Source organism: Xiphophorus hellerii, chromosome 21 (genome assembly GCF_003331165.1).
Source record: "Xiphophorus hellerii strain 12219 chromosome 21, Xiphophorus_hellerii-4.1, whole genome shotgun sequence".
NCBI lineage: Eukaryota > Metazoa > Chordata > Actinopteri > Cyprinodontiformes > Poeciliidae > Xiphophorus > Xiphophorus hellerii.
The window spans coordinates 10,110,853-10,125,622 of NC_045692.1; the positions used below are offsets into that span (position 1 = coordinate 10,110,853).

Consider the following 14,770-nt stretch of genomic DNA (forward strand, 5'->3'; position numbering starts at 1 on the left):
GTTTTCTTCATTAAGTTTCTTGTGAGAAACTTTTACCATGTGTTTGCTCCTGGGCTATTTTCCATTCGCTATGCTGAGGAATTCATCCATTGGTGATTTTAGGTGTGTTCAATTAATTCTGTCACTTTTCTTGCCTCTTTTTGAAAACTAGTCTTTGTTTAAAAATCTTATTCTAAAGACGAAAATATACAAATAATTGAAAAGAGTTGCAAAGTGGCGACGCAAATCTACGTGCAGATTTTTGAACTTTAGAAACTTGCCTCTTTATAACATTTTGATCAACTGCTTTTCAAATTATGAACACATCGTACATTGACATTATCCTGTTCATCCATGTAAAGCTTAATTCAAAATAATTTTTTTCTTAAAGACCTCATTTTTCCAGACATTTTTTCTAACTGTAACTGGAAGCTGTAAAAGAATTGTTTTGACTTCTACCAGCTAATTGAAGTTTTTAAATCAAATAATAGAGTGTCTACTCTAAGCAATATCAATTTCATGTATCTAGTGTGAAAGGTCACGTGACCAGACCTCTTTACTTCCTGCCTGTAACGCTGGAGGTAAATGTGTGTCACAAACGTGTACAAGAGAAAGTCAGTAAAATGCTTTAAGAAAAAATATAAATAAAATATTTTGTACATATGTTCTTTCAAATGTCTTCTACTGACATATAAAGAAAATTGTATCCATTCATTCATCTTTTAATCATAAGAAGAGTGAATGTAAGTGTGGCAACAATTGTTGCCGCTAGCATAATACATAGACAGCACTGTGCTATGTGTCCATAGCTTTGCTGTTTATTCTATGTCTTGCTGTTCCCACACAGCTTAAACTATAAGATGTTTTAGATTTTCTAGGCCTGAAGCAAACTCAAAATGATGTCTCCTACATCACTGTCATTCCCACAGTCGAACGCCTGTGGGAATCCCCCAAAAGCCGACCCTTTCCACAAAGTGTGGCCTATGCACTGAATGACAACTACAACTAGTTCAGGACAAGGCAAAGGCCTTGTACTTGGTCTGGTGGAACAGGGGCAATGTCCTCTCAGATGCAGATTTGTTCATACCAACATTGTCACCTTATTTTGCCTAATTAATGAAATAATCAAATGAAGTCAAAGGTCACTTGGCACATAGAGACAATGACATCTGCAGGACGTGGCATTGATTTTTTTATGTTTCTAAAATATTTCTGAACACTCTTGCAACCATTCTTTGTTATAATAAGTCATGCATGTCATGATTTTTCTTATTTTTTTATGTGTATAAATAGGACAGATTTGTGTAATTTAGACTATGCAGCGTCCCACCGGCAACAATTGTTGCCAAGTATAAAACCTACATTTTCACCAACATAAAATTTCATAATTCATAAATATCATGTGTTAGGGAGGGCCAAGGATTGAAATGCATGCACTTATTTTGCAGGAAAAAATTTGGGATTAAACAGGTTAAGATGGGAAATACCTGGGAATACCTTCAGGCTTTAAGGGCAGAACCTTATCATACATGGACCTGTTTGAGTATTTCAGATGTATTTTTTATTACCTTCATGTATATTTGCAAGAAATAAATGTCTTAAAATTGCCCACATCAAGTAATTTACATAAAAATAGTGAGGCAACATGAGTTTAACATTAATGGAAGAGAAATGGAAACAGTGACTTACTGGGTGTGTTAAACATCTTAACATGAAGAGAAGACAACTGCGTGGTTAGTAGTACATTATTTTATTTATGTAGTTTATCTGAACTTATCAGCATTACAAGAAACAAATCATGTAAAGTTAATTGCTAAAATGAACAGAGACACGAAAACGATTTTGGAAAGATTAAATATTTTGATCTATTTCAGCTTGTGCTTCAGACCTGCAGGGAGGAAAAAAAAAGAATAATAGGAATGATCAAGGTGAATTCAACAACAGATGTTAAATGAGACATTTCTTTCTGAAAATGATTGCATGTTTAAATCCTTAAAACTGCAGCAATTTATGGACACAAATGCAGCTGCTGTGATAACATTTGGCTCAGACGCAATGACAGTGAAAAGTTTAGAGTGAGCAGAGCGAGAAGAGAAACAAAACACAAGTTAGACATGATACGAAACATGACTGTACCCTAACATACACAAACTATAAAAGCGCATGTCACTGTTTAATTCTTCGCCCCATCTTCACTCTTCTCTCAATCCAATTTACTCTTTCTTTCTTTCTTTTTTTATTTTTTTTTTGAGAGACATCTTCTTCCCCCTCGCTACAAAGCCCAAGTCATGTTCAGAGCTTTTCTACATAAGTGTTTCATGTCACTCCTTTTCTTCTAAAACACACTTCTCTATTCCGTATGTTCCTGGTCTTATATTTGGGTTTGAGAGTGGATAGGTAACATTAAAGAGCTATCACTTTTCTCTCTGTGTCATTCCCCTACTTCATACACCATTTGATCTGAAGCCAGATACGGCTTTTAGATGTAGGCGTGGACACACTCTCGCGCACACCCCCACACACACACACACACCCCTTCAATCCAACACATGTTTGAGCGCAGTCGGTGTGCGCGCATGCCGCCTGACTGACAGATAAACAATTTTAGGGGATCGCACACTCTCGAGCCTGCAAAAACATTCCTTTATTTTACAAGGCTTTTATTTTTGTGCCATTCCTCTCAGCCAAACATCAAAAGCGAGAAGCATTTCTTTTCACATCACACACAAGCACATTACAATCCTATGCACTCTACAATGCCATTTTGAAATACCCCGCCCTCGACAACTTGTGGAATAAGTTGAAGGAACAGAGTATTCAAACAAAAAAAAAGACATAAATACACAACAAATACCACCTACAGCCAATAAAATATGCACGGGAGAGTTCAGGTGCCTTTCCTGTCAGAATTAATAAGACAACATAAAGACACAGTAAGTGGCTGTCTTCCACAGGTGTGTCTCTGTGTGACTTCATATTCTGTTTCAGCCATCTTCTATTTTTGCAGCTCGTGTTTGTGAGTTTTAAAACGGAGCTAGTTGCTCAATTTTCCAAAGTTAAATGTACAACTCGTCTTATTAGTTGGGAGTACATAAAAAGCAAAAAAATGACAGAAATCTGCAATTTCCACAAAACCTATCAGAAGGCGTGCAGGAATCTTCTAAAATGAAAAGCTTTTACAAGAGATATTACTTAGAAAAATTTAGTAAAAATTATGCGACCCTTGTGAACTATAAATATTCAAGAACAAAATGTTCTGACTGTCAAAATTAAAGCACTTAGATTTTAGAGGCACAAAGCTTCTGATATATTAGATCCCAATAACTTTTTCCCTGTTCTCCTGCCTTTGTTCACTCTCTCTCTGATCTGTAATTGAAAAAGCATTCCGTTTTTATTTTGCTTTGCTATCCAAAGGCTAAATCCAAAACACCAGCCAAGAGGTTAGCCTGGTCACCTGGCACCCACAGGCGCTCTCTCTCTCTCTCTCTTTCCTTCTTTTTCTTTATCACACACATACACACACACGCACACCCCCACTGACATCCCGATGTGCACACTCGCACACATACCTGACTGCTGTGCTTCAATAAACTGTAAATTCCTCCTCTGCACCCAGCATACCCAAGCTAACCCTTTAAAAGTCACCCGCCTCCACCTTGTAATGCATGAACACACTCACCCAGACATGCACACACATACTTACGCACAATCGCGCACAACAGACAAGCCCGAACACACACAAAAAAACAATGTGGCTTAGTGGATGGTATCAAATTTAGTGGCCACGGGGATCTTGCTGGGGTCATAAATCTATATCCAACATGTGAGAAAATCTCTCCATGAATATCTGGAGACGCAGAGGGAGCGGGAGATGGAGAGACAGACAGCGGGATACAGGAGGAGACAGACACAAAGGAAAAACAGGCAGAAAGCAAAGTGAGAGTCTTGCAGAAAAGCAGAGCCACAGACAAAAACAGCACGACTGGGACACGACGGCTTGAGCGAAGCAAAGCAAGAAATATACAAACTCGTGCAAGATGGTGGGGAAAACCAGGCGACATTAGCCAGCAGAGAGCCAGGAGAGTGAAATGTGGACGGATACACAGAGCAAGAGTCACAGATAATGTCTGACAGTAATAGAGGAAGACTGAAAGACAGAGCAAGAGACAGAGAGAGGGAGCGATACATGACCCTCTCACTCTAACAATGGCTCTTCATGTGGTGCCCAGCTTAGCAGGCGAGCTGTTGGAATCAGGAATGTGAAATATGGGATTTTGGACCTGCAAACGATCGCTACTGTCTGTGCGTAGCACGTCGGGCTGTGGCAGGGTGTCCCTCTCCCACCATAAAACAAACTGACAATTTGTCTGCTGCATATCAGTTTGTCGTCGTGTTGCTGTGAAGAGAAGTGTTGGAACTTTGAGCTTGCTTGTCCTGGGTGCATACAGTATTATCCCGGAATAATCTTTGGAGTTTAATGTTCAGCCAGATTAGTAGAGCAAGTTTCTGCCCTTTTATAGAGAGAAATTAAATTTACAAATCCATCTTTCCCATATCCCCTGTCATGTGTTGGGTGTAGTGCGACTGGAGCCTGACTTAGCTGGGGAATATGGTGAGAGGCAGAATGTGTCCTGGTCATCAAACTCTGCGCAGGGAGGCAGCAGATCTTACTCTAAATTCATAGAACGACACCGGATATGATGTAAAGTGGAATAAATAACTCCAATGTAAAACCACTCAAGCGAGACTTTATTAAAATTCCCCATTTAAAATTGATCTTAGATTAGATTTCTAATTTATTTTGCAACAACAACCAAGGAAGTAATCATTTTTCCAGAGTAATTGAAATTTTTGTTTTGTTTATTTTTGGCAATTTTTTGTTAAAAACAGTTATCTGAGACATAACTCGTGTGTAATCGTAAATAAATGCACAATACTGGAATGTGAGTGTTTATTGTAGATTCTATTTTTTCCTTCCATAACTGTACTACAAAAGTGGAGCTCTCTTAAATACAATATTAATATAGAAAGAATAGATCATATATTAAAGAATTTTAAAAAGTTGAGATAAAAATGCAACAGGTGAAATTAAATTAATTTCTAACTTAATTTCTAAGAAAGCTCTGAAAGGAGAACAACATTGTATTTTTATTCATAAATAGTGGAAACACAACCAAGTAAAAAAGAAAGAAAGAAAAGAAAAAGTGAAACAAAATTAATATAAAGCTTTTATATATTTTTTTTAAAAGGCATTGCTATTTTTTGTAATATACATTTCTACGCTCTTTATGCTTTATATTTGTTGACTTTACAGAAAATCTTCATTAAAACTGCTTAGAAAATTTCTCAATAGAACAAATTCAGATCACATAAGGAACTTGTTCAAAAAGTTTCCCTTCTAAACAGAAAGAGTCATGTTCACACACACACATACAGCCTATAGCCACAGTCACTCTCTGAAATGAAGCTAACACTCACACACATATGCACTGCGGCCGCTAACACAGGAGACAGTTGTTGTCGGTCGCCCCGATGACTGTCATGGCTGTCAGGCCAAGTCCCACGAATTACGGCTGTTCCAGATGTAAGAGATTTCTGAGCTGCCTCCAACGGCCTGCGGTCTATAGTGAGAAAAACAGAGGGAGGGGGAAAAAAGTGAAAGAGGTAAGGAAATTTAAATTCATCCAACCACATGTGAAAATTCTTCCTTTCTCTATCCCTGCTTTTGAATCTTTACGCCATCAGAAATAAAAGCTGCGATTACGGTAAATATTCGTTGGACAGAGTTTTATTGTGTGCACCGCTGATTTGAAATCACTAATGGATGTGTGGCTTATATTTTCAGTAGAGACAGACCATCAAAGATGATTTTATATTTAAAATGTGATGGGGAAATTGTTGTTTATTTTTATTTTTTGCATTCCTTTTTTTTTCAATTTGGAAGATAGTGTTTGTGTAAGAAAAAAATACCTGCAAATTTGCATTTCCCCTTTATGTGAATTTTCATAGAAAGTACCACTCTGATAAAATTTTTGATGTCCCATTATCACACAATAGACATTTATTTCTGTTAGCTACTGGGTAGTTCAGTTTTGTTTAGACCGCGGCAGTGTAGTTTGTCCAGAGCGGTAGTTTAATTTCCATACGTGCGTGTCAACACTTAAAATTTACCCACCATCATTCTCTTTGTTGTTTTTGGTCTCCTCTCACTTTTTCTCTCATTAGTACTTCGTAACTAGACAGTTTATTTGAAATTATGAAAGCATTACACTCTCTGATGTAGCAGTTTAAAAATCAATAGTCGAAACCCTAGCTGCCTCACTTAAGCCCTCTCCTATGGCAAAGGGGATGTCTCTTTCTCCCTCTCTCTTAAATGGTAATTTCATTTGCAGTCACTAAGACCTCACCGATAATTACCAATGCCCTGAGAGAGAAAGGCAACTGAAAGAGAGAAGGGGAGGGATGGGAGATGGGTGAGGGGAAGAGGGAGAGGTGGATTAAGAAAGCAGAGTGAATGCCAGTCATTAGAAAAGCTTTCCTCCATGGCTGCTTTGATCAGAGTTAAGAACGCGTTGCCTTCACTTTATCGCTCCCTGACACTAACCTGTGCAATGAAAACATGGGGAATGGAAGGAGAAGGAGGAGCAGGGTGATGGAGGTGAATGAGGAAGAACCAAAGAAGAAGAAAAAAAGATCCCTCTAGTCTTAAATAGCAATTCTTGATTCTAAAATTTAGTTCCTCTGTTTTTTTGGGTTATGCCAGGGCCGTACATTTTCAGAAAGTGCATCACCTTCCACCCCAACCACCCCCTCCCCTCTTCATCTTTCAAATGAACTAATCAGAAAGGGGAATATGAAGTGTCCTGCAGGATCCGTTTCTCTGCAGGCATATGGCAATGATTGATGGGGAACAACTTTAACTTTCTCAGGTCATCCTCCCTGCACACATCTGGGAGCACTGCAATAATTCTCCTAATTTTTGACCTGGTCTCTTCCTTCTGTCTCCTTTCCCCCTCTCCTCCACAAACATCAGTTTCACTCTGATGAAAAAAAAAAAAGTGGACTCCTCCAAGTTGGTCCCTTTTTCTCTCTTTCTCTCTCCATTTCCCAAGGCTAACACAAACACTAATTTTAGCAAAAATAAAAGCACCATAGTAGTTTCCAGATGTTTATAAGGACTGCTGGGGCAATCCCCCATTCCATCCCACTTTTTTTCATTTTTTTATTGTTATGTTTGTCTTACTACTACTACAAAAAGACTATATGTGATAGAGCATTGGTAAATGGCTTTACCGTGTGTATAGTAAATACAAATGGTATACAAATGGTACCACAACAGAACCACAACAAATATAATAATAAATGAAACTTGAATGCATCACCTTTTGCAGACAAAAAAACTCATATCCTTTTACATCTATTTTAGACTAAAGCAATGTGTGTTTTTGTCTTACATCCTTTGTTTATGCCCTGAAAGTTAGAATTTTAGAATTAATACAAAGAATTACAAATATTACAAATAAAAGAAAAGCAATCAGTCACACAAATAGTACATTTGAGTGGACTTCTTGATTAATATTAAAAACAGCACCGGAGACATACAGCTGTCTTAACCCCCCACCCACCCCTCACCGCTTTCCCTTCCTCCTCCTCCGCACACCAGCGACAGCAACTGGACCTTGTTAGCTGTAGCACAGAAATCATCTCTGACTCCTACTTTACAATAACACTGAGGAACTTCAACCGCTAAATGCTTTTGGGAAACCCAGCCGTCCTCCTGCTGCCATGTGATGATCCCACCTCTGAAATATTCAGCCCCATTAACATTCCGATGGGTATCATCCCCTTTCAGACACAATTCGCTTTGCTCCTCAGACCTGTGGGCCAAGCCAGGGAGAGGCCTGGAGCAGATGTTATCTGTCCTCATTCCTCACAAAGACCTCTACTGCTCCAAATAAACACTGAAAATATTACATTTTGGTGTAAGGGAGACAGTACAAGAACAGGTGACACAATGACTTTAAGAAAAAAAAAAAAGTAAATCCGTCAGCAGGATTTAATTTTTATTTTTTGTAAAACTTTATGATGATGAGATATGCAATTTGATGTCTGTTGTATTTTCTAGGGTTCTGTATCTTCCTTTTGGACAACATATGTAGCTCAGTACTCTACCAATGTTAAAGTGCACAGGTCGATAAAAAGCAAATACTGTTTCAATCTGGGTCGACTGACCTCTCAGCCAAGACGCAGACCATTTCAGTGTTTAGACTTTAACAGAATACTGTATGATTTGGTGCAATTTGATGCTATATATATATATATAAAAAAGACCTATGCTGGTTATTTTGAAAAACTCACTGCATTTATCTTCCCAAACAGTAGGGGTCACAACTTGGAAAGATAATACTTTCCCAACATGCACACAAGAAAGGCCAGCAGCAGAAGAACACTCCCAGTTAAAGATTCCCTTCTCTGCACTGGGGACCAGTGTAGTTATTATCATACTCTCACTTTGCCATTAGCAGTTTCTGACCAATTACACAATAGTTTTGCATGCAAAAGTTCACCAGTTGGACTGTTACAATGAGGATTAGAAACAAGAGGCTCAAAATGCATGGATTTTAATCATGCAACTCAACGATGAGCACCAATTTTGGCACAGTTCAAGATCAGTAACATACACTCTAATTAAATATCAAGTTCAATTGATCATTCAAAGTGGAGTGATTGGATATTTGCATAATGTTCTTTTCCTGTGACGCCATGTATTTTGTCAAGTGCACCTCACCATTTTGTAATGAAACCATAACTAGTAATTCTACCAACACCAAACATTGGAATGTTGTTGTGAGATTCCCCTTTTTTTCCCCCGAAAATAATAATGGTTCTGACGACCAAAAACTCACATTTTAGTTTCACCAATTCCCAGCCCCTCTCTCAAGAAAAAAAAAAAAAAAAAGATTTTGTTGTTAAGTGGATGTACTGTATATATGTAGTCCAACATTTTAGGTTGCTTTTCAGAAAATGGCTTCTTCTTGGCTGAGTGGCCTCTGAGTTCATGTCAGTAGAAGATTTGTTTTAATGTAAATAGTGACACATCATGAGTCACCAGTCTCAAAGGGCCTGAAGCCAGTACACAGGTTCTTTACCAAACCACTGCCTTATTCATGAACAGCGTGGAAATGCCCATGTTGTTTAAAGTGATAGAATTCTGATTTTAAAGAAAGTAATAAAGCCCATAGCTTTTCTCCTTCAATGTTTTTGCATTTAGTAGATAGAAAAAAACTTTAGTAAACCAAACTAACCTGAAACAGAAAAGTTTTCTCTGATTTAACATCAGTAAGGAAAAACAACCTATCTGTCTTTTTAATATAATGTGCCTAAACATCTGGTTTTAGCTGTTGCATCTGATACTTTGCCATTTAGCAACGTCTTGTGACTCTGAGGACTGCCAGTGGCTAAATTATTTACTCAACAGCATGCAACACTGCACAGACATTTAGTCACAAACATAACTTTCATCTTTTCACAACAAAAGGATCAGATTTTGCTTTTGTAAGCGTCAAATGTGGTTGGTGTTAATTGCTGATGATGTAACTATGCGGGCAAACTGCCAATCGCAGTGTGCTCTTTGAACACACAACCGTTTTCACCATTAAGCCCTGCTGCTGAACTGCCTAGAATTAGCTAGGGGTGTGTGCGCGCGTGTGTGCGTGTGTGTGTGTGTTTGTTAATCATTTGTGATCATGTGAGAGACAGACTACACTTTGAGCTCAATTAGCCAGGCGTTTAGGCGTCTTAATTGGTGACTTTCGATCTCAGGCTCTTGCTGATGAACCACTTAGCAGAAGACTTATGGATTAGCATCCCGGAAAGCTCTCTGTTCTCAGATGTATCTAACAGGTCAGGAATTAGTGTTCTTAACTCTGACTTACAAATGAAGACAGCAGTATTGACTAGCGTGGAAAACTCTCTTCACTTCCATTTCGTTGTATCCAAACGCACTCTGCCATTGAAGTTTCTCCTGCCTCCTCCTCTTATCATCCCATGTCATGCATTTTCTCTTCTTATCAACAGAGATGAGCTTCTGTTTGAATTTTGCTTTGCTTTTTCTGGAGAAAATTACACGCACAATGTCTCACAATTTGGCAGTTTTGTCGTATGGCTCGGAAGGCGTCCCTCGTCATCTGTGCAACATGCTTCGTGGCTCATGGGAGCCTCATAAATGTCATGTATTAACGGAACCGCTCTGGAGAGCAGGAAGTCCTTGCCAAAAAGAAGATAGATAGAGCGCCACTGGTGTTGAGGATGCCATGCTGTATTAAATCATTTTTTTTGCACCATGTGTTGTCTGCATGTACAGTGACGGCACTTGTGTTTTCACAAGCGGCTGTTCATGGTGTTACCACAAACGCAAATACACAGATATTACAGATGTTTTGAGTAAACCGTTCCCCCGCTGTTGCCGCTTTTCTCTTGCCCTATTCTTGCACCATTCAATAAGCAGTCTCAGCATCCCACCCTCCATAGGTGTGTCATTTTTTTTCTTTTTTTTTTTTGCCACACTTCCTCCTCCCCAGGTCATTGTCATATGCTTGGGCCTTCTGAGCAGGGAGGCTTTAAGCAGCAGAGACAGCACTTGTCCGTTAGATTTGCATGTCCCCAACATCACATGCCCGGCCTGCTCACGTCACCAACTTGTCTGGAGGTGAATGTCGAGGTTCATTAGAAAATGCCCAGATTCAGGGAAATTTGTCAAAAGGTAGACAAAAGCGCTTGTGATGCATGATGTGTGGTTTCCAAGAAGATGGGAATGCAAATTTGATTTGACTCTGTGCGAATGCTGGAATAAAAATAGAACTTTTTTTTGTCAAAAGAGAAAAAAAAAACTGGCAGTTTTAAATGTGATACATTTAAAATACGTTTTTTTTTTTATTATTTCTAATCAACAAAGCGAAACCAGGTCAATTCAAGGGCCGGTCAGCCTTTCAAACGCCCCTGAGATATCTAGATATCGGGGGACCTTCCCTCAGATTTATTGTGGGAATCAGAATTTATGATGAGTAAATTGGGCTTCTGCATCTGTGTGCCGGGGGGTTTGCCACATGCTGCCGAGATGGCTTGACTTATTGATTACAGGGAGTAGTATGCCCCATTTCAAAGGGATGGAGAGCCCCCGCCACGCAACTTCTGAGAATTAATTTGCCTGGCATGGGCCTTCATGAGAAACACATGTACATACACACACAAACGCACACACAGATGTAAACAAGCACACAGTATCCAAAGCCTTCAGGTAAAAGAATCACCCCTCCCCATCCAAAATATACCTAAAAAAAGGCAAGAAAAAAAATACCCTACACATCCATTCAGCCCTTTTTGCCCTCACCAACACAAACATAAATAAAAGTAGTTTTTAGTGGTAGTGAAGATTGTGCAAAGCATGTGACAAAACTTCTGAAACAGAAAACATGAAGTAACAACGATCTCTAACATTCTCCTGCTGTATAGCAATTAAAAAAATCTAAATGTCTTTTTTATACTTTTATTTCTTGTTTCTGCATTTATTCTCACTAAAAGGGATATTTTTTCTTTTTTTTGTAAATGAGTAATATTTGTAAGTAGATTCCTGCAGTTGGTTCCTATTATTTCCTGTTTCAGATGTGTAAAAAATAAATATATTAAAAGAAAAAGAAAATTCAGCCACATTCTTTCCAAAAACTGTTTAAAGAACCATTTTTGTGCGTGTGTGTGCGTGGGTGTGTGTGTGTGTGTGGTGTACCATCTGTAGTAACTGTTCTGGAAGAAAATCTAGCACAGTTTCAGCCAAAGTACTTCTCCAGACCGGCAGAGTCACAGCTGAACTATCAGTGGTTCATCCCTGGCATTGTCCACTTTATCACCCTCTGCCCTCAGACACCAGCTCCTATTTCACCAGCAGCACCCGTGCTAATTTATCATCGCCGTCTTGACAGACAACACATCTGTGTGTGAACGGATTAAGTGAGGAAAAGTGTAAGAGGGACAACGGGGGCAGAAATGGGGAAGAGCAGGAGGAAATATGGTAGCTAGGAGGATTCCAGCCCTTACAAACAGGGCTTTTAAAGGGTCATATTTTGTTTGAAGGGCCCCCTCCTACCCTTCACTCGACCTCTTCCCTAGCCCTCCTGCCTCCACGCTCATAACACAATGTCAGCTAACCCCCTCGGCAACTGGACAGCTCATTGTCTTGGGCTATCTTATATTACAGCCCATATACCGCAAGTGGGATATGGAACAGAATTAAAGAGCTTAAGGACTGAGCTGAGAACGTAGACCTGCAGAGGTTTATATCGCCATATAAAACCGTACCTTCGCAGGCTGTGAAAGGGCACATCCGTGACGACCGTTCCTTTTTTTTGTTGACTGTCCTGCCGGACACATTCTTTTTTTTTTACTTTTTTAAATATCCATTGACTGAATGACACTGCTGCGTTTGTCAGCATGGCAAAGGCGTGCAGATATTCTGGCGTGAAGATTGATGGGCAAGAGAGGTTAAAATACACACGGACAACAGATGGGGAGACACGTACTACAACTCTCGCGTTCACACGTCCCGTGTCCACATCCGTGCTGCATTTTTGTGTGGGCGCACACGCATACGTACGAGATGGCAGGTGCGCATATACACGCGTTCTCATGTGTGTGTTCAAGCAAGCATATCTGTTTACTTTTAGCCTCCAAAAACCCATTCACATTTGAATGCAGGAGACAGGACACGTCTCTCTGCTCTGTGAGCCGCTAGACAGCTCAGTCAGAATATTTTAGCATGCACACACACACACACACACACACTTACATATTTCACCCCATGCATGCACACACACCCCCACACGCCCACACACCCCACACACACACATGCACACTTCCCTGGGGTACCCCCGTTTGCAGAGCCTGGGGAGTGCAAAATGGAACTTTTTAAAAGCCAAAAACACTTCTCCTGAACAAACTAGTCTTTCTTAATAATACCACGCTCATGTTTTTCTCCCCTCTCACGACAGGCTGTCATTATCTACAAGAGCTTGGTGTTTCGACTGTGTTTTAGAGAACGGCTTTGGTTGTTGTTTTAGCATCTGAATGCCTCGCTACAAGACAGACGGCAAATAGACTCTAAACTATTTGGAATCTGTGCGCAAATGTGTTTTGCTATTGAAATGAAAGAAGGAAGAAGTTGGGGAATTGCGGATTTAGCGTGAAGACGGAGGCGCTTGCAAACTCCCGAGACATTTGAGTTTCTGAATTGCTGATTCTTGGACCTGCAGCACATGGTGCAATGTATTTATGTCCATTATTTAGGAGGGAATCAAGACGATTCTACGTTAAGTTCTTTTTTGTTTGTTTGTTTTTTATACACATGTGAGTGTTTTTCTTTTTTTATTATTATTTTTTTTAAGGTGAGTAACATTAAGTTTTGTGCTCACACACACAAAAACAAATGCACAGAGCCCAGATCCACAGCCACTGTTTATACAGGCACAAATGCGGCTTCTGCTCTTATGAAGATAAATATGGCAAGGCGTAGATTTTCACCCACACCTACTGAACGGGACACATGCATTCATCTTTGCTGTAGGTTGTGTTTTCGGATTTGTGTGCGTGTGTGTGCGTGTGCTTTTGTGTGTGCTGGGGCCATGTTGGGGATACAGCAGCGAGGGTGTGCGCACCTCACTGCCTTTGCAATGTATGGAAATGTATGTGCATTTTTAAAGTAGGAGGGGGGCGAAATTTATTTCTCTCCCCCCCTCTCACCCCCATGCACCCTTCGCACCCCTTCCTCTTCCTCCACACCTCATTCCCAAAGCTGATAGACCTATGGTTGCATGATAGATGGGGAGAGAGAGAGAGAGAGAAATGAAGGGGGTCTCTGCATGGATGCATACATACATGCATGCATAGATGTATATAACACCCCCATTCCCCCTTTTCCTCTCAAGCGCACACTATAAAGTCTCTAACATGCACCTTTGCATACAAAAGAACACCTCTGAATGCAGGACTCATGCGCATACCAAACATAATCCATAGTTTTACATAATAGGGAGGAGAAAAAAGGGGAGGCAAGTCAACTCCTGTGGTAGGGTGATAAAGATAATATGAATCATCTGACTTTCTCTTTCTCCCTGTATGTATACACATTCACCCAGAGAGATGCTGATATGCTATAGAGGAATATAATGAGATATGGAGAAGGTCCCCCCTCCACCTGCCTCCCCCCTCTGATCCTCTAGAACACATGTGGGTCATGTGTGTGCCTTGTCCATTTTTCACAATGTTTAAGGATTATGCTTCACGGTGTACTGAGATTTAAGTAAATTGCCCCAAATGGAAGTTATATTTGCAAGCAAACTACTGCACCATCTCTGTATGTTACATGAATACGACCTCAAAACATGGACTCCGCTGTTCTGATGAGTGACTGATTGATTCTATGCACACTGGAGAAAGTGCAGTGTTTGTTTGTCTCCAGAATAAATTAAGTAAAAAGTACCAGATACACTATCTTTGCAAACAAAAAAGAGGACTTCCTGTTAATTATTCACAAAAAATAGTTAATTTTTGGAATCTAATTAAAGGCATTTAACCATCGGGGACAGAGCGAGATCAAAGATGTATATTTGATGTCATGCAGATAGCATTTTTAAATTAGCAAACCCTCTTAACTTTATAATTATCTTTGCTGGGAGAAATGAAGCAGGAAGTTCCTTTGTGTTAATTCTGGGATTCAAACAGTCTCCTAAGAAATAGATGAAAT

General features: G+C 39.7%; 1 long non-coding RNA gene across 1 annotated transcript in view; it reads right to left on the reverse strand.

The window, feature by feature from the left end:
- Positions 1 to 1,709: 1,709 nt before the first annotated feature.
- LOC116711437 (uncharacterized) overlaps positions 1,710 to 14,770 on the reverse strand; it is a 32,978-nt gene continuing 19,917 nt past the window's right edge. Inside the window, exon 3 of the long non-coding RNA XR_004337230.1 lies at positions 1,710 to 5,600. This is a non-coding gene — a long non-coding RNA (uncharacterized LOC116711437). The remainder of the gene's footprint in view (positions 5,601 to 14,770) is intronic.